Here is a 24,700-nt window from a genome sequence, read left to right as displayed (position 1 = left end):
TTTAGCAGGACAGTAGTCCATTATCCGTATTCAAACGCCCCAGGTTTCATGTTTGCTCAAGGGCAGGCGGTTGAAAAGAAGAAATGCAAATGATATCCAAAAGACTGTCCCATCTCCAAAGAAGCAGGTCTGCTCTCAAGCTATAAGGCAAGACCTGACCAGGCCTGGCACCGTTCGGATGGTCAAACAGATGGCTCTGTGCGGGCCAGTGTAGTGGAGTGGAGGGAGGGATCATGCAAACAAGCTTTTAACCATCTGGGCTCTAAGTGATGATGCTGGGACTCCCTCTCTGGCCTTACCTCAATCAGCTGGTACCTGCTGCCTGATGACGATGTTATACTTATTATTTTTACTTATTATGTTTTAGTTAAATAAGCACAACAAGCGGACAAACTGTAATTAAATAAATGTTTTGACTAGAGCTGTCCCAAACGATTATTTTTCAAACGATTAATCTAGCGATTATTTTTTCGATTAGTCGACTAATCGAACGACTAATTATACGATTAATCTAACGATTATTTTTTCAGTTACCGATTATTTCACATTACTATTAGGGATGTCCCGATCCGATCACGTGATCGGAAATCGGGGTCGATCACGTGGTTTCAGACTCGATCGGAATCGGACGTTACATCCCGATCAGGGATCGAATATATATATATATATTTATATTTATTCTCATTATTTTTTTTATCAGATCTATAATATTTCAAAACAAATGGGAAAAATAACAGCTTAGTATTTGCTGTTATGTGGTGTTACAGAGTCAGACCGTCTCAACTCCACACAGAAACAAAGTATGCGGCATGACGTCACTTTGGATCGGATCGGGACTCGGTATCGGCAGATACTCAAAATCAAATGACTCGGACTCGGACTCGGGGGCAAAAAAACCTGATCGGGACATCCCTAATTACTATATAATTTAAATTGTCAACTTGTAATGCGTGTTACTACTTGGAACTGGTTGCTAGATCGTGGAATTTCGACAGTCAACAGCTAGACTAGAACTACATAATGACAGAAGTTCTCTTTTCACCGGAGTATAAAATCCACCGTCCGGTGTTAGCAAACAGATAAGAAACATGTCGGGACTGGTAGCGCCAACAGCTTTAAACTAGGCAAACACAGAACTTACGGTGTTTTGTTGCCGTCCTGATACAGAGCTCCAGGGTGTTTTCTTTTCAAATGTTCGTGCATTGCTGATGTACTGGTGTGGTACTCCAAATTTAGTTTACATAGTCTGCAAACAACGACATTGTTAGACGTGTTAAGGGTGAAAAATTCCCACACTTTTGAAAACCGTATGCGTGATTTTTTTGCTACTTGCTCCTCGCTCCCACTACTGCTTGCCGCCGCCATTGTTATGTTCTTCTTCTTCTTCCGTTTTAAACTAAGGCGTCTACAGCGATTGGCGACTAGCGTTCTGGTGCATATTTACTGCCACCACTGGACTGGAGTGAGAGTTCATCTAGTAGGTTGTTGTTTGGAACGGGGACTTCAACCCGTCGACGCAAATTATTCATGTCGACGAATTTATGACGTCGATTACGTCGACTAGTCGTCCCAGCTCTAGTTTTGACTCTTACTGAAATAAGGGATCAATAGCGTTGTCCTAGCTGTCTCTAAAACGTGAACCTTAATCCAGAAATGTAGTTTAGTAATATGTAAAATGACAAGAACACAGGATGCAACTACACCTGATCGAAAAATAATCCCAACAAAACCACCTGTTGAACTGTAAACTGATGGTTTTGCACTTAAATTTTTGTACATATTAAACAAACAAGATATGTGTATTGGCTCGCTAAATATTCTAGTAGGTGGATTTTGTTCCATTCGGACATTTCCATGCTAGACATTTCCTAGACATTCTTTCTGTTCGTGGTTATTAAAAATAGTGACATAGGTTCATGAGTCTTCTGATCCGTCTCCTTTCAAGAAATAATATTTCCAAAACGTCTAACCAATCATTTTGTGGTATAGTCTGTCAGCCTGAGTTTCAGTTTGGCTTGGTTGGTCAAGCGTACATCTGTTAAGTCAGAGATCCTGAATCCTGTATGAGTCAACTTAGAGACAAGCTGGTTACGGCTTATCAGAAACTATGATCCTGTTCAACCAAGTATGAATCAGTGCGTTGACGTTCCTCATTTCTGATGACTGTAATTCCTTTTTTCAGATAAACGTGGAACTAAAAGTATTTCGCAGGAACAATTGGTAGTTCCCTTTATACTTTTCCACTCAACGTAACGTAATAAAACGCACATACTGCAACTGTCTGAGTCCAGGATGATGTGGTGGAGCACAGTGGCAGGGCCGAAGCCAGCCCTCAGTCAATATTTGACTCTGTTAGTGACTTACCCCTGGCAGGAGAACAGACTAATGGTCTAGTGAATTTCTTAGCGGGAAGAAGGGCTGGACAGAGGTATAAAGTTTCTCTCCAGTGTCAGCTTCAGTGTTACACCTCCTACAGCTGCCACTGAGACTGTGCAACACCTGTTCTCCATGTTCTCCAGGTCTGTGTTTATAAAAAGCATCGCGGTAAAACCACAGTACTAAGTGGTTAGTGGGTGGCTGCAGCAGAGGCTTTTCTTAGGATGCTCGATTGTACAGCGTTTAGGTGTGTGTGTGTGTGTTGCTTTAGGTTAACATTAGCGTTGTGAACTGTTGTTTTGACGCCGTTTTGACAAACAGCTTGCAGTCAGGCCACCCAGTAAAAACTGGACGCTCCGCTGTTGTGTTTGTCACCACTCCCTCTCTCTTTCTCCCTCCGCTCTTTTCCATCTGGGAGGGAAAGGAGGAAGTGAAGAGTAATACACAGGTGGGAAGAATGATACAAAAGAAATGTGTGTTAAATCGTGGCACTGGAAGAGGAGGCTGCTGAAAAAAAATATAGAGAAACTATCGAGCAGAAAGGTGTGGACTGAGTAAAAATGTGTGTGCACGTGATTCAGCAACACATGTGTTACATAAAGAGGTCGGCTCGTCTCATTAACCAGAGGCTTTGAAAGTAGCTGAACCACCCTCGTTGCTCGACATTTCCCACCCTTTGCAACTTGGGGGGAGCGTACAGGAAGACTTCCTTCTTAGAAAAATAAAATTCTGTAGATTTCGATGTCCTTACGGTATTTTTTTTTATTAATGTGCTGTTTTGATAAAGTTAATTGTCATTCTACCTTGAAAAAAATCTGTTACACTTACACAAGCAAACCTCTGCTGCAGTTTCTGTCTGTATTAAGCTAGGACGTCATTGTGTGTGTATGTAGACCAGCGTACTGTCAGCGTGAATACCATAAAAACAAATTGTTGTTCTTTGTTTGTGAAGTTGTGCAGTGACTCACGTCACAGTGAAACTCGATTGCCTGGTTTGCTCAGTCGTCCTCGCTGTGCCGCGTATGTTCCTGCGATGAAGTTGTATTTCCTGTTTTGCCATGACTTCCAGCAACTGGCGGCTTTGTTTTGGGGGGGTTGTGGATTTGGACAGTTTGTAAAGTGTTTACATGAAACCGTCTGATTTCTCTTTTTAATGCTGAACACAGCAGTGAGGTCACTTTCAATCTTCTGGGTTTGATGCTATAACCAGCCTCTCTAACGGTTATGTCATTGCCAAGACGGGAAAATAAACCACATTATGTTATAGATTATTATTCAGTATGGCCTTATGAGAGGGCAAAATGGAATCGCAGTTCTTGTGGCCTCTTATGTGGTATCACCTCGATTTGTAGTTATATTTTTGAATAAGGACAACTTCACCAGTACCGTACGCACAACTACAGAGTCTCTGCAACACCCTAAGGCAGAAGTACAAGTGGCTTTATGATGTGAGTACAACATGAGCGTCCCTAAACAGCTGTAAGTGACGCCTGAAGTAAATCTTTTACTAAATGTAACTGCGTTTGCCAGTTTCGCAGATTATATGAATGTAGGCGTGAGTCACGTCTGATGTCAGTCAGCCAAATTAAAACTGCATTCATTTGTCTGTTACTTTGACATGTAACACCCATGTAAACATTGTTGAAGACGAAACTTATCCCCCGTGGCAACGGCACTCCCAGGTGGCAATGGCCTCCCCCCAGCGGGACAATGAATCCCAGCATACCGCAAAAAATTGCTCAGAAACGACTTTAGGAGCACAACAACGTTCCCAAGGTGTTGACCAGGCCTCCAAACTTCTCACATTCCCGGTCCGATCTATTCTCCACAAGACTCGATGGAAGTACAGCCAATGTCCTGATGCCATATATAATAGGACACTTCTAGGTTGTGCTGCAATTAGGGAGATGGTTTCAATGGAGCCACCGATTGATGTAGAAAATAGGGATGCACCGATCCGACTTTTTCAGTCCCGATACCGATACCTGGGCTTTGTGTATCTGTCGATACCCGATACCGATCCGATAAAACTGCATACCTTCCACTTTATGCAGGAATTCGGCGTGCTCCTTAGCATGGTGCTTTTGGATGTGCTTGATTAAATTGGTAGTATTGTACGTTGCAGTACTACCACCACCCCTAGAAACATTTACTTTGCAGACGTTGCAAACAGCCGTCGAACTAGTTGGCGTGGCAAGCGTGACATATCTCTACACAGCCGACTCTTTGGCTCGCTCCATGTTGCTCAAATGCTCCAACTCCTTCTTCTTCTTCTTCTTTTTCTGTTTAATGGCGGATCATATCTTCACGACATACACCGCCACCTACTGGACTACTACACAGGATCTCCAACTCGTTCCAGCATGCGACACACGTGCTGCTAACGAATGACGTAGGATCTGCTGCGACGGAGGAAAAAAAAAATAAAATAAAAAAAATAATAAAACTGGATCGGCCCGTGGATCTGTTAATTTTTCCGATCCCCGATCCAGCTATTTTGTCAATATCGGGGCTGATATCCGATCCCAATATCGGATCGGTGCACCCCTAGTAGAAAATTGGGATATTTGTAAATAGAGATAAAGCAAGATATAGTCTTTCATTTGTGGAGATCAGCTGAGTTAAATTTCACAAGGAGGTCATAGGATCTAGTTCTTACTATGCCAAGATATTTGACAAAATGTTGATCATTTAGGTTTCTAAAAAAACGTTTTTTTTTATAGTCAGATTGTTCTAAATGATTGGGTTTAGCCAGAATGAAAGGAAATGGGCAATAATGGTACCTTGTACAAGTATTTTGCTCAAGTTTTTCCTTCAAATGCATGGCTTGGTCAAAATTAAATTGGTACCCTTGCGCAGTTTTGGTGGTCTAAGATTAGTTTTGCTATATTATACTCTAGTTTAATTCAGGGAAAATAGAGACACACAAATTGCAACAACATGGATGCAATGTTGTTGCTGGTCCACATAATTCTTTGGTCAACTTGAAAAATTGTTTTGGAAACCTTCACTGCAAGCCACCATGTCAATTGAAAATGACGCTCGTGAGATGAGTGCTTCGCTCTCTGCTGTTTGGTTTGGGAGAAGCAAAATAAAACCTCAACAAAAAATCTGACAACATAAATGCAATGTTTAGCTGAAAGTCAAATAAAATGGTGTCTCTTGTCTTTCCTACGGCTACTTTCATCTTCAAAAGTCTCCCGGCTTATCCAAGGGGTAGTGAATGGGACAGTCAATTTTGTAGTGGCTCAAGCTTACATGGGTCTGCACATTGATTTTAGATGGACTGCGCTGTAAGACGTTGACTGTAGGAATTTTCAGTCAGCCATTACAAACTCGTCCGAATGGCTGTGAAAACACGGAGGATCATACATTTGGGGTTCCCCTATGCATTCCTCCTCGTTGTATTTTCCATGTTCCCTGCCTGTATTTCCTGTCAAACATTTCCAAGTCTGTCACTCCCCCACCTTCTCTGAACTGTTTTCTGTGGCTGAAAGCAAGCTGATCCCAGAATTTTCTCACCAGCCTGACCACAGACGCAGCAAAAAGGAGGCTGCAGCGAGAGACGTGACTCTATATTTAGCTATAGGTTTTGTGGAACTTAGCTTCTCCTGAGTTTTGAGAAAATAATTTGTAATCGTGTTCCTCGCAGGAATGAGGGATGGGAATTAAACATCTGGGATCAGTGGTTTCTTATCAGCCAGACGCACAAGGAGGCACAGTTACACCACTGTCTTTCTCATAATCTGGAGCTGTAGTAGCGCGGCTATAAATTTTAGAAAAGCAGGGAACTTAAAACGCAGACTTTACCAGGAGGTAACTGTATTTGGCCTTGCTCAAGAGGAGAGGGAGGAAAAGGGAGGAACAAGGGAGTGGTGGATGTGTTTTTAATTTCCTCCAGCAACTCTTAGCCTGCTGCTGCGGCCGCTCTGCTGCCTCTGTCTACAGTCCCTGTGGTGGATTGAAGGGGTCTGGGTCAGGATCACTGCAGGACAGGCTCGGGGGGTGTCCCTGTCCCAAATGTAGATGGAACAGAGAGCTTGGATGAGGAAGTGAATGACATTTTAAAAGGCAAGATATTTCTGAAGAATTTTTACTTTAGTCCCCGCTGCTATAATTACATTACAGCTAGGAGAACGTGTCTGGTGGCCTGATCTGAACGAGTCTATAAAATCTCATGTCAGCTGTTCTTATTGTGACCATTAGATGTGGTTTCATTTGTTTGCATCTAGTCGTTTTCTTCCTGTTCTGCCAGCATTTGAAATTTCAAAGGTTCTGCTTTCTGGCAGTTTGTTTCTGGTGACATTTACGTGATAGCATGTGTGCTATCATGCAGATGCAGTGTGTAAATGTGCTTTATAAAGGCTCAGACACGCTGGTACACAATGTGTGAGTAAAGTTATTACAAAAAAAGGTTATTATTGTCATTTGCACAGGTACAAGAAAGTATAGATACATTGGCATGCTTGTGCGAAGTTCAATGAGTCTTAAATTTTGAATGGCAACAGAGAAGGAAAAATAACTTTAAGTATATTTGAGCCGTGTTGCCCTGTGAGAGGTGTGTTATAAGGACAGTGGTGCCTGCATATCCTGTCACATTTTATGCCCTCATTGGGATCGTGCTGAACTCAGGCCGGCTACTCCTTGCAGCTGCACTTTGAACCTGAGAAGCGTGGGATGAATTTGAAGCCAGTATCGGTGTAATCCAGGCCAGTGTACCTGACTTCCTTCATTTATAAGAGTAAAATCATGAGCGGCAGGCATTGGCAGTGAGGAGAAAATTAACAGTGAACCGTATTTCATTGTTTCTGGGAGGAAAAGTTGCACAAAGTAATCTACAAATTCAGCAGCCGTTAAACCCTTCTACTTGTTTTGAGATTAATCTGACCTTACAGTATTACACCCCCAGTAGGCCAAGCCTTTTCCCACACTTTGTCTCGTCGACTGTGGTACAAATCCAGTTACAGTACAAATTGTCTGCGTAGAAAACCCCAGAGGAGTCCATCATTTCACAGGCATCAGAGGAACCGGCAGGCGCTATTATCTCTATCTGGGGCCGCTATCTTTCAGCCCCGCCACGCTCTCTCTCCACCAGCTGAGCTTATCTAGGCCATACAGCTACACAAAAGCTGGATGGAGGAGGCAGCTGCACTCACAGGTTTCAGAGACCCAAGATCAGGCATGACTCTATCGTAAATCACGTTGTTGTCACTGTCTTGATTTTCTAGTGTAGTGACATTTTCTTAGCCGCGCACGGACTCCAAGTCTTTTAATTCTGAAGAGACAGTGACTGAGGCGAAAAATGATCTGCAGCAGCAGTCAGGCTCGTCTCTGAGAGCTCATGTGTTTCCTTTGGGAGCTCACAGTAGAATAAGGTCCTAACGGCCTCTTCTTTCTTTCAATGGCACCATTCAGGAAGAAAAGAATCAAACAGCGAGAGGCCTGGTGGAAAAAAAAAAAAGAGAGGGAGAAAGACTGGATTTGTGTCAGAGGCCCTCTTTGTTTGACTACACTGTAACGCCACCACGCATACATACACACCCCTTGACCCTGCGCTCTCTGGCTATTATTAAAGCGTCATGTAGAGTAGATTGTAGAAAAGAGGACACTGGCGTCACTTCTCATTAATCACGCTTGTTAAAAACTAAACTGATGGAGATGTCACTAAAGAAGCTCTGGACAGTTTAAACAAACACGAGTGTTAGACCTTAGTGCTCTCATGTTTTTTTAGCGACTTTGTCATCAAACATTAATTGATTTTAAACCAGGAGATAATGGGAGCTAATGGATGGTCTGTGCAGCACTATTTCTTCTTCGTATAGAGCATCCGGTTAATTTGCTGGCTCGGATAAAAGCTTTGCAAGCACTGTTACGTCCACACATACGAAAACAATCTTCTCCCTCTCCGTTTTCCCCGCCATCATTTCAAGAAATATCTGCGTCCACACGGATCCGTTTCAACACGACTTATATTCCCGGCCTATAGGTGGCGCTGTTTCAGTTTCAGAAATTCACCAAAAAACGGAGAGGAAGAGGCGGAGCTTGAGCGCTGTTTACAAATCGGTTTTAGAAGAAACCAAACTCAAGGAGAAATGATATTTTGCCCTGGTAACCCTAGGCTCAATTAGCCTGGTCGTTACCATCCTACGTTTCCGCCCAAAATTTGATTTCGGTCTGGCACGGAGTCTGGCCCAATTGCACTTCCGCGGTTCGTGTGTAACCGCGCCAATCAGCGAACAGTCGAGTGATGACGCGGAACTCGCCTGCCGAGTTGCTTGTAGTCCAGCGGAGCTTGTAGTTCAACAGCATAGCAACAACGGCGACGGCGGGAGAGACGCTAGAAGCCATCCGCGAAGTTGTCTCACACTCTCGAGAGCATCACGGAATTAAAACCAGAACAAGAGGCTTGTCTTGTCAATTTTATAAATGGCGAGGACGTCGTAGCTCTCCTTCCAACTGGCTTTGGGAAAAGTTGGATTTATTTAACTGGAAGCGGAAGTGGTAAGCGTAAGAGCCTGAACTCCGGCGCACAATATACGTCATTACCAAACGTTCCTGATTGGTTACGGGAACTCCAATGATTTTAAACCTCAAAATAAGCATCCGCCCATTTACGGAGACAGATTCCTATTACATTGGGCCGGACTAACGTGCCAGACCGAAATCAAATTTTGGGCGGAAACGTAGGATGGTAACGACCAGGCTAAGGCTCAATATCTTCTCCAGCAGAAACACGAGCATGTAGTCCGCCATTGTTGTTCCGCCAATGCGTTTACAGGATTCGTGTGGAGACGATCGGCCAAAACGATGCAAAACATCTGCGTTTAGACCAAAAAGCGTCTCCGTGTGGACGGGCCCTTAGTCAAGCCTAGTGGCCGAGGTTCAAGTCTTCATCTTAGTTTTATATATTGACAGATTGTCTCAGTTTCCAGTGTCACTGTGAAACGCCATGTAATTGAGCCTGTGCTGTGATATCTGAGGAAAGCAGCAGAGCATCAGAGATCAATACAGAGTCATCAGTTATCGCACTCTGAAGTAAGGAAACCGTGAGCGCAGTAGTTTTTATTTTTTATTTTTTTAACTTTTTCTTTAGTAATTTGTGAATGTTGCCAGATCCCGTTCTTAGCCTTAAATACCCTTTTTGACAGCTTTCCGCGTCTGCACTGATTAAATAATCTGTCTTTAGTGAAGGGCAGAGAGGAATGTGATTTAGGAATTCTTTGATTGAAGCTTAGCCCGTGCTCGACCCTCGCTGATCCGGTCACTGGAAGCAGTGAGATAAACTCTTAAGTCTGTTTCTTGGCCGTGAGTGTGGTCAGGGGGCTGTTGAAAGAGACCGTACGTCTGTTTACATCTGGAACATGGTGTATGTTTCAGAAAACCAGAGTCTTGTTCTTCAAGGACCTGAGGGCAAGCTCTTAACCGTGACCTCTTTGATCGTCCTTTGAAAAAGGGAATTTCCTTACAGGGATCAATAATCATTACTCTTTAATCATTATATAACAGTTAGACATTTGCTATTGCACACCAGCGCTAACTCAAGTCAATATCGTATATGATGAGACCATATATAGTATTTCTATAAGCTTCCGGAGGAAAGCCAGGACTTTTTCACAGCTGTCTGACGCGTCCTCTCTTCTCTGCGCTGGAGGCCTTCTCTTCCTGAAGCCTCATCATCATTTAGCCTCATTAGTCTGTCACTGCTCTGATTCGGTTACAGGAAGAACCTTGAAATAACCCGCAGCTCTCGCACACTTTTACATAGACGCCAACACACTGTGCTACCTCTGTGAAGGCTTCATGGTAGAGAAACACCCAAGAAAATGCACGTAGACTGAAACAATGCTCGTCCATACATTATTTGGGGAATTTAGCTGGTATTTTTGGAGAATACACATTTCCTGCTAAGTGTTTTGTGGAAAGATTGATATTCTGTCAAATATAAAGCTATATCTAGTTATCTTAGAATATTATAAAACGTATCTGGCTCTGTTTAAATGAGTACTACCAGTACCTCTGAAGCTAAAAGACACAGGTTGTACTAAAGAAGTACTGAAGATTTACAGCTTTATCAATTACTTCCTCTTAATATCAGACAATCTGTGTCCACTGCCCACGTCTCATTGTGGTGACAGAGTACAATTTACTAACTTGTTGCCGTGTCACAGTACGTCTGTTTGCCTCTTAAGTTGTTAAGTAAGAAGGCGAATCAGTTTCGTGTTAGACGTACTGAATATGACAGATGCATTTACAGCAGTTGAGTTACTCTCACAGTCTGCCTTCAGAGCCGTCTTCTCCTCGACAGGTGAGCAAACACGATCCGACGTTATTCCTAATTAGAAAAGCATGTATCACCGACTCAATGCAATGACAGGCCCCCCCCTCCCCTCCCCGTCTTTCTTTTTATAGTGTGTGATCAGTTTTTATACAGTTCTGTCTGTAATTTTAATTAGGGTTGTGAGGTTTTGCGTGGTCCAGGTTGAAAAAGTCAGGGGTCGTGTTTTAAAGGCAATATTTTTAATGAAAAGCATTCATTTAGTCATTCTACGTCCTTAACGCATTTCAAAATACACACATTACAATAAATTAATAATTTAAAGGAACAGTATGTAAGATTGTGGCCAAAACTGGCCAAAACTGGTACTGCAATCACTTTCAAAATACTGTAGAACGGTGTATCCCCTCCAACCTCCCCCCTGACTCGAGGTTGCCAGGTTACCGAGGTAACGTTAGGCTACTCAATACGTCTCAATTACGTTTCACATTGCCATAATCGACGTGCTAATGTTGTTTTCCTCGGCGTTTCAGCATAATGACAGAGAAACGGGCTCATAATGCATCGCTAATGTTAGCAATGACGACTCGCCGTTTTTATTTCCCAAACAATTCCTTACCTTTTCAATTCGATGAGCCACCTCCTCTGTATGCGCTAACGTAACGTTACTTTGCACGAACATGCATAACTTTGTTCGACTGTCGTGAATATTTTAAATGTCCATTTACATTATGTACAAGTAAGTTAGCCAGGAGAAAATTAGCAGCGTTGGCGTCTGTCTTCAAATTCTTCTCCGTTTTCAGCCGTCTCCATCTTTCAAAGGCATCTCCTATACAAATCCTTGTTTTATTTCGGACTTTGTCACGACGTATTTCGGATTCATAACGAGGTCTTTTAGGTTTAGTAACGTTGTACATGTTTTATCCGACACGTTCGTAGCTGCAGCTGTGGTAACTAGAGCAGAGCTGGCAACCTGGAAGACGAAACTCTACTGACTTCGTGATTAGTTGATAGGTGGAGGGTGGCGCCTCAGGCCAAAACACAACATGACAACATCAACGTCAGTTGAGGGCTGCAACTCTCACTTTTAAATGACAACATCCTGGCCGGACCACTGTTGTCAGTGATATTTGAAATGAACATGATTTCTTCATGTCTAGTGACATATCAGGGCCATTTTATGATTAATTGAAATACATTTCTTACATACTGTTCCTTTAAGTATCTCAAGAAATTTGACATATTGTAGATGATGTGTGAGGTGTAATGTACAGGAGTTTTTGTTTGAAGACTCTGTAAAGTGTCCTGAGACAATTTGGACAGCTAAATAAAAGTGAATTGAATTGGAAACGTATTAGTTTTAGTAGCAGGACTTGATTGTACATCCATTCACTGCTAAAGTATAAATGCAAGCACTGAATACGCGCCAACCATCTCATCATGGTTGTAGTGATAATTTTAATATTCACGTGTTTGTAAAACAAATACCCTAAAAGCTGTTTTAGTTTCGACCGCTTTTGTTTTGAACTACAACAGAGATAAAATCTTGTTTTCACTCGGCCCTCCGGTTCCCTCCCAGCTGGAAGACATTTCATTTTCAGTTTCAGAAAACAGTTATAAGCTCTGTAGCAACTCAAGAAAGATTTTACTCAGTCTGGTAAATGTCCCATTACATTACAGCCGGAAAGTAGATCTTAGTTTTATTTGTGCTTTGTCAAGAAGTCATCCATAAGTTATAAGATAAAGCAACTGAATTATTCATTTACATAATAAATGATTAAATTATGGATTATGGGAGTAAAGAACACAGAAGGAGATATAACAAAAACTCTGATAATATCCTTAGTGCCTCAGTCTGTGTGTGCACATGTGCGTTTGAGAGCGCGTTTTCCTCGGTGGTGCCTGTGCACGCCCTTGGGTTAATCAGTGTGGAGCTGCAGTAGCCCACTGTTGTCCCCTGAGACGTCTCTGTGGGAGCTGCAACAGCTGTGACGGTGTAAGTCACCCCCAGGACCTGTCGCTAACGCCGCAAGCACACACAGAAACACACCCAGTTTCACTGCACGCCGGCGTGGATAAGACGCCAACACCACGACGTTGTAGCTTGGCAACTTTATTGTCAATTGTCTGTTTTTGTTTGTTTGTTTTTTTTTTGGATTAAGAGCTGTCAATCGTGTATCTTCATTATGGTCATGTGCTTTTTCTATAATGTAATTAATCAGCTGTTTCTTCTTTAAACATCCGAGTATGAGAATGTACTCTTACAAGTATCGAGTTCCAGCTTAAATCTTCTCTACGCCGGCTCCTTAACGGCAGAGAAACACGTGTAGGACTTGTCAGGAATGTGCCTCCTGGCCTGAGTAAAGAATCTGTGAAGTTGGGGTTTCAACAGAAAGGGGGTTGGCCGATCTCGTGTCTGATCTGCACGTCACGGCGCAGAAATGCATCGGCCTGACAGTCAGACAAAACAGGGGCCTCCCTCTGTTTCATCTGCAACAGGTAGCTGGCTGACAAAAATCTTGATGGTAATCATTGTTCTGTGCCCACAGCCTCCTGACGCCAAATGATATGCCTTGATGAGCCAAGAGAATGGCTAGGAAAATGTCTGCGCAGTGACTAAGTCTTGTTTTCATATATGACACACACTGACTATCTGTGAGAAGCTGCCAGGACGTTGTGTTATATTACTGAACAGCACAGAAGTTAGTGTAATTTCTCCAGGAAGCACAAATAACTTTTCGTGGCTTCTTCTTCTTTTCGTGGTAAACTTCCAGCGGTACATTGAAACATTTCAGTTTAATGTTAAACATCCCTCCTATTTTACTGCGCCACTGAGTTCAAACACTGTAGATGTAGCAGAAAAGCCTCTGTATACAGCTGGCTCTAGAGTTTGACATATGGCTGAGTAATTTTCCATAGTTTGTGTCTAAGATGACCATCTATAGAAAATGCAAGGAATTTGCCGGGCAGGATTACGCTATGGAAACAAAAACAAGTAACAGATGCTGGAAGTTTGCTGACGGGTGCATTTTTAGAGCCCTAAGCTCACGTCTTTGAATAGTTCAGAGCCCCATTCAGACGTGCTTTGATGCTCACATGGTACGTAGTTGCGAGTAGCTTGCTGGGCGAGAGTGAGGGGAGATGGACAGACCGATTAAACCACAGAGGGAGAGGGAGCATAAAGTAAAAATTCAAAAAAGATCCACGACAGCGCCCTGTAAGGAGCTTAAAAGTTAAGGCAGTATGGCGTGTGAGCTTTGCCGCAGTCCGCTGCAGCGCCAGCGCACGTTTCGGGCTGCAAAGTGACCAGCTGAGGGCCTTGTTATGCGGATTACTGCGTTGTGTCTCATTATTTACCGCCGCACTCTCAGGTTGTGTGTTCCTGATTGCCCGCAGCCCACCGCCTACACCGTACGTCTCTTTTTGCTGGTGCACCTTCGCGTTCCTATGGCAACCAGCACAGGCATAGCGATCAAACAGCCACAGCAGCATGTCCAAGTGGTTTTGGTAAAAAAAAAAAAAAAAAAAAAAGGGCTCTGAGTATTACACATGACTTCATCACTGTATTTTCCTCTTATGTTGCCCAGAGTTAGAGCGCACAGACGTTTGGACTTCACTCAGCCTTTAGAAATGTAGAAAAGACTAATTTGAAGTTTAGTTTAATGTTTGTGACAGCGAAGATCCAGCTCAAAGCTTTATCAATGTTGATCGATCAGGCCAACAGTCAGTTTTTATTGTGTATACAGAAATAAATTGAGAGCACACTTCTGCTCTTCCAGTCTGCCCTTCAGCCACGCCTCCGTCTTCATCTTAATGAAGATGTTCACAACAGGAAGCTTCACCTCAGGACAGAGCCACGCGTCATCCGCTTGAGTGAGACTCGTTGAGGGACGAAGCAAACAAACCAGGGTGTTTCTTTGGGGGCGCCCACTGCTCCATTTCAATTCAAATAAGTCGAGGCTGTGGGAATCACAGTGGAAGACAGTGGGGTGCGTAGAGGGACGGAGATATGAAAGGGATGAAAGTCTGGCAGTCTCCACATCCAGAGTGCTGGGGTGTGAAAAGAGCTGCCCACCTCTCTCTGCAGGAGGTTTCCTCCCGCTCCTTGTCATGTGGACTCATTAGACGCTCCAGTCTGCTGTGTAATATCTAAATGTGCAAACACAGACGCAACATTTAAAGAAAATAATCTGCTGGTTTATGTCAAAACAGTGGAGTTTCTGTAATGTTTTCACTTCAAAGATTAAGTTAATGTAAAACAAAATAAACACGTTTCATGTTTTTGGATCCACTGACAGATTAAGCTCCCTAACTCATCTTTACTTGAAAGAGATACTGTTCAAACAGCAAGGATTCAGATTCCTGTTTGTGAAGTGGATGTGCTCCTTAAAGTAGTATTTTTTTTTTTCATAAATTAACTGTTTGCTAATCTTTAATATGTTTTATTATAACAGTGACCATTTCCTATCACAGTCACTCATCAACCTAGACAACATGTGACTGTCAATCCAAAAGGTTTTAGGTAATTTAAAACAAATACTTCCACACATACAGAAGCTAGAACCAAAGATACTTAAGTTTTCTATTATTGCTTAAATAAGTGAAAGAAATAACGAATCATTTATCAGAAAAGGTGTTATTCTTTTCAAGTAATCCATTTAAGTATAATTTTTCTCCTGGCTCTGATAGTTAATTCGATTTAATTTAATGTCCAGCCATAATTCCAATTTACGGATGGGATGTTTAAGTACTTTAATGTTAATGTAAGTACTTTAATCGTAAACCTAACCATTTAAGCTTATATCCGTGGCAGCTGTCCAGATGTACGGCGACCTGCCAGGGCTTCTCAGGCATTTTTTTAGATTCCCACATGTACGCTTTAGTCAGATATATGTGTATCTGTGCCAGATGTATGTTTATCTTGCTGTTCTCTTCTCTCTTTCTTCTGTCTGTACCCGGCTGGCCTCAGGCAGATGGGTCCCTCCATATGAGCTGGGTTCTGCTCAAGGTTTCTTCCTGTTAAAAGGGAGTTTTTCCTTGCCTCCAGTCTCCTTCAGGCTTGCTCTGGGGGTTTCAGGCCGGGTTTTTGTAAAGCGTCGTATTGTTATTGACGCTATATAAATAAATAAAACTGAAATTGAATTGAATTTGGAAAAAAATGGCAAAATAGTTTGGCAAAATAAGAATTTTATAACGGTTTAGTATATCCACTTCATGTAGGGGTCGAGAGCGTAGGTTTGGAAATAAAATTGTGGTAATGTGAGCTAGTAGTGATATCAGCATTTCATTGTGAGTAAAAACTCCAGAGGGCTAAACCCTGGAGGAGTACTGACACGGCAAAGGCTCTACAATATTCATACATCAGAGCTGTGACGTTAATCCCGTCTTAATCACAAAATGCTGCCAGTGATGTTGAAGGCGCGCACACGCCTGCAGACACATATATAGTTTTTTTATCCCGTCTGTGGAGGCTGCTTCTACTGCAATGAGAAGAGATTTTGCATTTTCTTCTCTGTAGCACCTCTAAGAGATGAATGTATTTATTTATAGATTTATTTACACTGAACCCGCCGCCGTACTGTACTAAAAACATACACAGACACACACACACACACACACAGAGGGATTAAGCCAGCTCTGTTCTGGCTGCGTGACAGTCATTCTGTCTGGCAGCATTCAGAGCTACAGAGAATGACTCCACTACTAAATATACAGCAGATGCTCAAGACATAACCAGAGTCCCAGTCGCATAAGCCGACTTTCCAGTAGGCACGTGCGGAGTCGGGCCCGCTCTGAAGTCTGCAGTGTCATTACTGTTTATATCAGGTTTATATCTTGTGTTGGTTACGGGCTGAAACGCTGCCGCAGGGATCTGACTATTGGCATCGGTGTGCGACACAACACAAAAAAACCACAGTCACACATGCTCGCCAGTGGCGTAACACCAGCAAACAGTGTTTCATAGATAAGCGTTTTGTGGAAATGGTTAAAGGGGCGGCTCTTGAATCTTGAATGTCAGAAACAGGTACTTCAGGAACAGCAGCAACTTGAAAGATAACTAGCCGTCTTTTCTTCACAACAAATCTCTTAAGTTGAGCCTGTGTCATTGAGGTGATGACACAACCTCGTGGCATGGTTTGTGCGGATGTAATTCTGGTGTGTTTGGTTTACCGGCTGTGTCGGTACGCGTCCCTACACTCCTGTTGTTGCGTTTTCACCATTTCTCACTGGTTTGGTCAAACTTCAGGTGGGATATGCGTCAAAAAAAATAACAGGAGACATGCAGATTTAATAAAAACCTTTTGGTAACAATGTGCATTCCTCAGAGCTTAAAGTGAAACGCTTGGCGGCTTTTTATTTATATCTTTATGGGTAACCACACGTAGGAAATCTTCAGTATTCACAATATTCTGTAAACCTTTGTTTTTAGTCATGCAGTTCTTAATGCAAGTCACATGCTGCTAGCTAGCATTCATCTTAATATAACAAGGCGCAGATGCGTTCGGCGAGTGTAAGTCCCTCTTTATGAGATATTTTTATCCGTTTGTGAGTATTTTAGTGGCGAGTGTTTGCTTGGGATTTAATTTCCCTCATGTGGTATTTGTCCTCGGGGGCGTGATAATAGTAATTCAGTCCGTAGACGCTGTGTAGAGTCGGGCAGGTATCATCATCACTTTCAGGAGGTTGGAGTCGGTCGGTGAGAAGTCTGCCATGGTTGAGAAGTTTTCAGGTTGAGGAGTTTAATTTCATTTTAGTGCGGTGTGAAGCCCGATCCCTGAATTCATGCTGATGCTGCTAGCTTTGTTAAGGACCGACACTCACACAATCACTGACCCCTGTCCACCCCCACTCCCCCCCCCCCCCCCCCCCCCCTGCTAAAGACAGTGTTATTATGCTTCGTGTGGCAGGATAAGTGGAGCCTGATTGATTAGTATTGATTAGAACTGTATTTGCCAGACAGTAATGGGCCTCCCCCTCAGGACATTACGTCTGCTGATTCCCACCCACCCCACGTCACCCCCTCTCTTTATGTCCTACTTGAGGAGCCCTCTTCCCTACTGTACTTGGGCCCTTCGACCTCTAATCATACGGCCTCTACTCTTTCTCCATCCAGAAGGAGCTGGGAGATTTAGGGACTTGTGAGGATGAGACAGAAACAACAGAGAGAGAGAGACACAGTCAGACTACACGTTTATCTTCACCTTGACGTGCAGAAGAATGACTGAATCCATCGACTGTTTTCATTCCATATACACGACTCCTGGTTCAGTTTGATCTGGAAAAAAAACCTACTAGACGTTGTGTTTTTAACTCTGTTTGTGTACAAGCTAGTTTCTGTATATGTGGACTTGTTTACAGTACGGATAGGCCGCCTCAGGGATCAGTTGTTCAGACTCCTCACAAACAATAGATGTGTCTGTGTGCACGGCCTCACGAGCGTGGAACTGATTACAGCTGCTCTGCAGAAATACCCTCAGTTATTAGCGCCACACACAAATTATAAGAAACACAAAAGACTGACAATGTCCTGTCACAGTCTGGCTAATTGGGGTACATTACCATATAGTAATCACATTTGTGTGCAATTTTTTTATTATATCATTCAAAAGGCACTTTAACTACTTAATCAAAATGTGGCTCAGTAGTTTCCCATGTAGAAGGTGAGCTGTGTGAGCAAAAAGGATTCAGCTTCAGTTTCACAAAATGTCCTTTCCTCTCATTTTCCCTACAGATTCAAATACTGAGCCTCCTCCGCCTGAACAGTGACGCCCAGACCTCACTGCACCTGCTTCACCTGCACAGCTAAAGGCAGAAAAGGTAAAAAATTACTACATATGATGATGTGTGTGTATCTATGTGTGAAGCACCATTCAACCCAAACACGTATTTTGGGGCCTGTTTAATGAACGGTACAGCTCAGCGAGAGTTAGTATGCTTATTTTATAATTGTTTGTGTGTGTGTAAATTATTTAGCTATCAATCTGCTTTATTTTGAGTTTGAACTCTTTTCACTTCCAGAATAGCAGGCTGTAAGACGAAGCGAGTTTCAAAGACGTCATAAAAGGCTAATTGTCTTGGTGGCCTGGATATTTTTCTGCTGTGTTGGGGGTGAGCTGTCTGCTCTGCTGTTTTGTAGATAAAGCAGATCACTTGACATCTCTCTGCATCCATTAAATAGAGCCACAGCTGGTAAATACATCTATATAAAGTACTTCCACAATGAATGACCGCTTATGTGTCCTATAATTCTCTGATTCCGGCTACCACTCACCAGTGCTTCTTCCTGTTTCATTCCGGTTTATGTAACGCATGCGTCACTATCTGCAGGCGCTTTGATTTATAGCGTGTTTGTTTTGTCAGCTCCAGGACGCTCTTTGACTTGCCTCTGATCTGTGTGTCAGTGGCGGTTGCAAAGGTCAGTTTATCCTTTAATTTGCTTGGTTATTTAGTGTCTTTGATTATGTGGTATTAGTGAGGATTGCTAAGATTTTCTTACACAGCAGCACAAGAAAGCCAATAATTAAATAAATGTGTAGTAAACTGCAGTGAGATTTTTCAAGACTAACAAAGTGAGATAAGAGGAAAACTGTGCCATCAGATTTATCTTTATTGTTCGTACTGCAAATTCATATTTCTGGGTTTATTAGTTCAGTTGGTTCAGTTTGATTAAACAGTAGGCAGGGCTGCTTTCCAGCCGTATTGGATTTGATTTTTGTGTCAAGGTGATTAATTACTTTGATTTTCAAGATATTGAACGAAATTGGAAGAAAAAAAAAAACTTGCATATCTTCCCTTTACTCGTGAACAGGTTCTTAAATGATTTCCCTGTTTTTTGTTGTTTTTGATTGATCGACTGATTGTTAAAGGAACAGTATGTAAGAAATGTATTTCAATTAATCATAAAATGGCCCTGATATGTCACTAGACATGAAGAAATCATGTTCATTTAAAATCCTTCTATCACTGACAACAGTGGTCCGGCCAGGATATTGTCATTTAAAAGTGAGAGTTGCAGCCCTCAACTGATGTTGATGTTGTCATGTTGTGTTTTGGCCTGAGGCGCCACCCTCCAGCTATCTACTAATCACGAAGTCAGTAGAGTTTCGTCATCCGGGTTGCCAGCTCTGCTCTAGTTACCACAGCTGCAGCTACGAACGTGTCGGATAAAACATGTATAACGTTACTAAACCTAAAAGACCTCGTTATGAATCCGAAATACGTCGTGACAAAGTCCAGAATGGCATGGAATTGACCCTCGACTTTTGGATGCTATATTCTACCATGTTTGTTGGTATAGGCTAAAAGCCCCGTGCTTCCGTACATATAGACAGTGGATTTTCCATGGTCGCCCGTGCTAAATGCGTTCATAAAAAGCTTTATATCGCACCACTAGCAGGGTATGAAAACAATCTATGTTCCGACTGAAATGTGGTATTACAGTACATCTTTACGAAATATTTGGCTAATCGCCATTAGTAAATTTTTGCGATACATAATTACTTCGCAAAACATCTCTCATGAAGCATAAACTTTATTAACAGAAAAAAAAAAAACTTACTGTGTAGGACTCGTCACTTGCCGTTGGAAGCTCCTTGTAGCAGCCTACGTTCCTGCTGGATCCTGCAGCTTAGCTGGCAGCCTCGAGTCAGGGGGGAGGGGGAGGGGATACACCGTTCTACAGTATTTTGAAAGTGATTGCAGTACCAGTTTTGGCCACAATCCTACATACGGTTCCTTTAAACACACACAGACAAGCTCACAATATCCTACAACCTGAACTGACTCGTTAAATTCATTCATTCATTCATTTATTTTCTGTAACTGCTTGTCCTCCGGAGGGTAGTAACAGCAGTCCTGGACTCCAAAATGCAGTAATAGAATATATGTTATATTTTATCCATAAAAATACACATGGAAACACGGTGAAAGACAGTGTGGTACAGTGTGTTCATATTGTCCAGTACACCTGCTTGGTAAACAGTCAGCCGCTTTGGTTTAGAAAGGGTTCAACTTCACATTCGAGGTTCACGTACCGTTTTGCAGAATGTCTCTGTTTTCATGAAATGTCCTTGAGCAGCACTGAACCCCCATTGTATGCAGTTATTTCTTAAAACGTTTGTGTAACTGTGGAAGTTGGGACATCAAATTCTGCAATATCTGAATATTTTCATAATCATCTCGACCTCCCTTCGGCTCCTTCTGTATACTCCCATCCCTTCACTTTCAGCTAGTCTGGTTTCCTTTCTACCAGTCTCCCACAGATTAACCAGTGAATGTCTGTCTGTGTGTGTGTGTGCACTAAATTAGTCTTGCTCTTTTCACCCCAACCCCTGCTCTTCTCCATCCTCCTCTTCCTCCTCACGAGCTGTCTCATCATGTATCATGGGACAGCGGCCTGACAGACAGACAGGCAGATGGAAGTGACACTCGCAACATCAGCGGGATTTCAGCAAAACAGTGTAGATGGAAATCAATGCAGACAATGACAGTGGAGTCGGGAGAGACTTCAGGAAAAGACTGGGGAGGAAAGTAAGAAAATAGGGCGACAATGAGAGAGCTACTGCTGCTAAGTAAAGCTCCAATCTGAGAGGGAGAGATGTCGCCTCTAGATAACCCAAACAGACGTTCAATCCCAATATAGACCAGAGTCAAAGGCTTGGACTGTTTCCTTCCAGCCCAGTGTTCAGAAATGTCACTGTTGTATTCAGCATTTCCTGTATAGTTTTGTTGTTGACTAAGGCGCTCAAGTTTCTGTCCTTTCAGTCAGTGCTTTGTTTGAAAATAGGTGTCATTTTGTTATCTATCGTGCGGCTTGATCAGTCGTGCTCACAGTGGAGACATAAGGCCACTGGGATGAATAAATAAAATTATCTTATTATTTGCATTTTTCTAGCTATTGAGGAAGTTTACCTGCCATATGAAAATGAAACACCGTGCAGTTATAGCTGGGTTTGTCTATGATATGTGGCCAGAAGCCTCCAGTGAGCACCTATGCTAGCACAACATCAAATTTGTTTATCAAATCTGTTGTAGAGGTGAAACAGGTTGAGTCTTGAATCAGATCAGTGAAACGCAGGCACCAGCAGTCACCCTGTGACCTTTCACAATGAGTCTGTCATTGTGAAAGACTCACAACAGAGCTTAGGAGACATGTTTTCTTTAAAGACAGGTTTTATTCGAGCAATTCATCTTTTCTTTTAAGACTCTTGGACTGACCTGTTAGCTACTACTTCCTGGGTCAAGTGAAAGCTGACTGTTTAATGTCACGTTTTAGTTTTTTCAAGTCTATTTTGTCGCTGAAGATCAACCAAAACATCTACATTAATTGATATATTCCAGCAGTAACTGTTTAAGTGTCTTGTTTCAGTAGAGTCAGTCCTAATACAATAGTCATATGTCATATGTGGTCTTTATTGACCTTGTTGTGTCACCACTGCGCTGTAATGAGGGATGGATCTAACTTCTATTCAACACTTGTTCTTTTCTTGGAGCGTCGGGTGAACCCAGATGTTTTCTTTTCAAATAGAGACCAGTGACGGCAAGAGGAGGTAGTTCTGTACATGCATTAGCACTGTTTTTATGTTCACTGAAATATTTGAGGTGGGAAATACATAAAAGGGTTACCTAGGTAACCAGAGGCTGAAACGTTTGCTAGCAATCAACTGTCGGCTGCAAAGCGATGAGCAACGGACGGGGCTTTAGGCTTGAATGTTTATTTATTAAGCTGTGGCATAAGTCGGACACAAGTTACACAACTGTACCTTTAAAATGATCATTTTTATTATTTAAAAGTAAGTTTTATTTTTTCTAACATCTGTAATTACTACTTCTGAAGGAGACAAGGTTGATGAGGGCAAACATGGGGACAGTTCAGACCGGGTGACACCTCCTGGTCTGTCCTCTTCTCGAGGGATCATGGATGCTGGATGTGCTCTCCTGCCAGCCAGCACTGTACATTGTGTTACGGTGTCGTGCTCTGCTGCTGTCCGCCCGTCTGCCACTCATATGTACAGCCATCTGTCCGCTACCCATAATCTAGCTACCTCTTAAACGGTAACTGTTGTTGATGTTTCATATCGCTGCTGTTTGTTTATGTTTGGGTGTTTATCTCGTTAAATGATTATCACAGATTATCAGGAGCCTTTAGTCCCGCCATGTGACTTTTAATTGTTGCCATACATCCCTGCTGCAACATATGGCGGTGCTGTCCCTCCTCATGCACACTGATCTCAGTTCTGCCTGTTACTGTGGCATACCAGTGAGGAGAGGCAGCAGCAGCAGCAGCAGTGGCACCTCCTCCCACAGCGATTACACTCATTCCTCTGGAAGCTGCACTCCTCCGCTAGCTCTGTCATTACTACCATCTAACCAGGGTAATTACCAGCCTCGGTGTGTGTTTGTGGTGCACGGGCCAAGCCTGCATCATGCAGGGCGAGTCGGAGCGGGTGAGTAGAGAGAGGGAAAGCAGCATGAATGGGAGAGCCAGAACAGGGGAGGTACATCCTTAAGCTAACTAATTACTATATGTGAGTAATTAAAAGGCGTTAAATGTCGGCTCTTTATGTTCTATAGTCTGCGCCAAAGCTGGATGTCTCTGCCCAATTCTTAATGAAGTGGAGGAAGATTAATTCATTCTCCTTGTGTGTTTCTGGCTGGAGTTATTCTTTGTTCCCAGACAGTAATTTTTAATTTAATTTAATTAGATTTTATAATGTTTACTTTGAATACATCCGAGACGCATACTCCTCTCTAACGTTACCAAATACGACAGTTTTTCATCTTATTATTATGGGATTTCCTGCTGTACAGTGTAACAGCTTGTTTCACTTTCTGTCCACTTTCATTGTTACAGTTGTCAGCACTAATTCACATGTTTGAACATGACTTGAGGTTTATACTTTACAGATACTAACACTTTTAGCGATTCAAGAATGTGGGGATTTTTCTTCCTCACACAATTTCTATATCACGTAATTTTGAAATCTTCTGAAACAAAGCTTGGATCTTGGGAATGTTTTATGATCCTCAGGTCAGTTTTCCAAGTTTTTTTCGGGTTGGTGTTTATGAAATACTTGAAAATTACATTCCCATCAGCTGTACCTTTGTTTCGAGCTAATCAGCAAATATAAGTGTGTTAATACATTTATATTTAGCTCAAAAGCTGCCATTCCCAGACTTGCAAGCATGCCTGTACATCACTGTTTTAACCCTGTCAGGTGTTTCTTACTGATGAGCTGTGTGCTGACACAAGTCACTGATAAAGCAGGTCACACTCTCTCTCCATTGCCTCTCTCATCAGGCACCTCAGGCTCATAATGAAGCCATTCTTCAGCTCCTGCAGCTGGGGCGGATAATCTGGGATTGGTCCTCATAGTGGATCACAGGACACCCCTCTGAATGAGGAAAGACTCTGTCAGAAAGCGTGATCAGAGCAGGAGCCTTTGGCCCCGGAAGTGCCTGTGGTTCTCCTAAAACAAAGGCATGATACATTTGTGCGGCTCTATGACTACAGGGTGATTCTGTTTGCTGTGAATGAGTTTTGATGATGGCGCTTGTGTGAGTGAATGAGTAATGCAGTCTTATGGCCAAAAATGAATTCACAGAGGACTCATAAAAGGTATTGTGTATCATAAAACACACACACAAACCACCATGAACTGCCTTGACACAATGAAAAGCTCTATGATATGCAAATCATACTCCATAATGAGATAATCACCCCAGGAGTTGACATTTGTAGAATTCACAAAAACTGAGCCAGCTGGAGGGAGGCTAATGTATGCCTCTGTTAGCTCTTACTGGAAACTGTCAAATGTTCAGTTCCTCTTTTCAAGGACATGTAGCTTCTCCTGTTTTTTAAACCACAGTAGCTCCATGTGTAAAGCCACTATCAGTAGAAGGGCTTAAATTTTCATGTGGTTAGACGTAAGTCAGTAGAACCTCCAGCTTTTGTCTGAGATCTGACTAACCATGAGGAAAAGTTTCACGTAATTATGATTTGAAAAGCCAGCTGCTATCAAACATACTGATGTGGGGAAAAAAGGTTTG

The 24,700-nt window shown here is 42.5% G+C and overlaps 1 protein-coding gene across 6 annotated transcripts in view; it reads left to right on the top strand.

The window, feature by feature from the left end:
- Positions 1 to 24,700, top strand: part of sipa1l3 (signal-induced proliferation-associated 1 like 3) — a 70,176-nt gene that overhangs the window by 16,563 nt on the left and 28,913 nt on the right. For all 6 annotated transcript variants that reach the window (XR_014699426.1, XM_084559588.1, XM_084559587.1 and 3 more), the window contains exon 2: positions 18,384 to 18,469. The gene's annotated coding sequence lies outside the window, so the exon portion shown is untranslated. The remainder of the gene's footprint in view (positions 1 to 18,383; positions 18,470 to 24,700) is intronic.

This window comes from Chelon labrosus (assembly GCF_963514085.1).
Source record: "Chelon labrosus genome assembly, chromosome: 13".
NCBI lineage: Eukaryota > Metazoa > Chordata > Actinopteri > Mugiliformes > Mugilidae > Chelon > Chelon labrosus.
The sequence above is the reverse complement of the archived record's forward strand: the minus strand, read 5'-3'. Positions and strand labels throughout refer to the sequence as shown.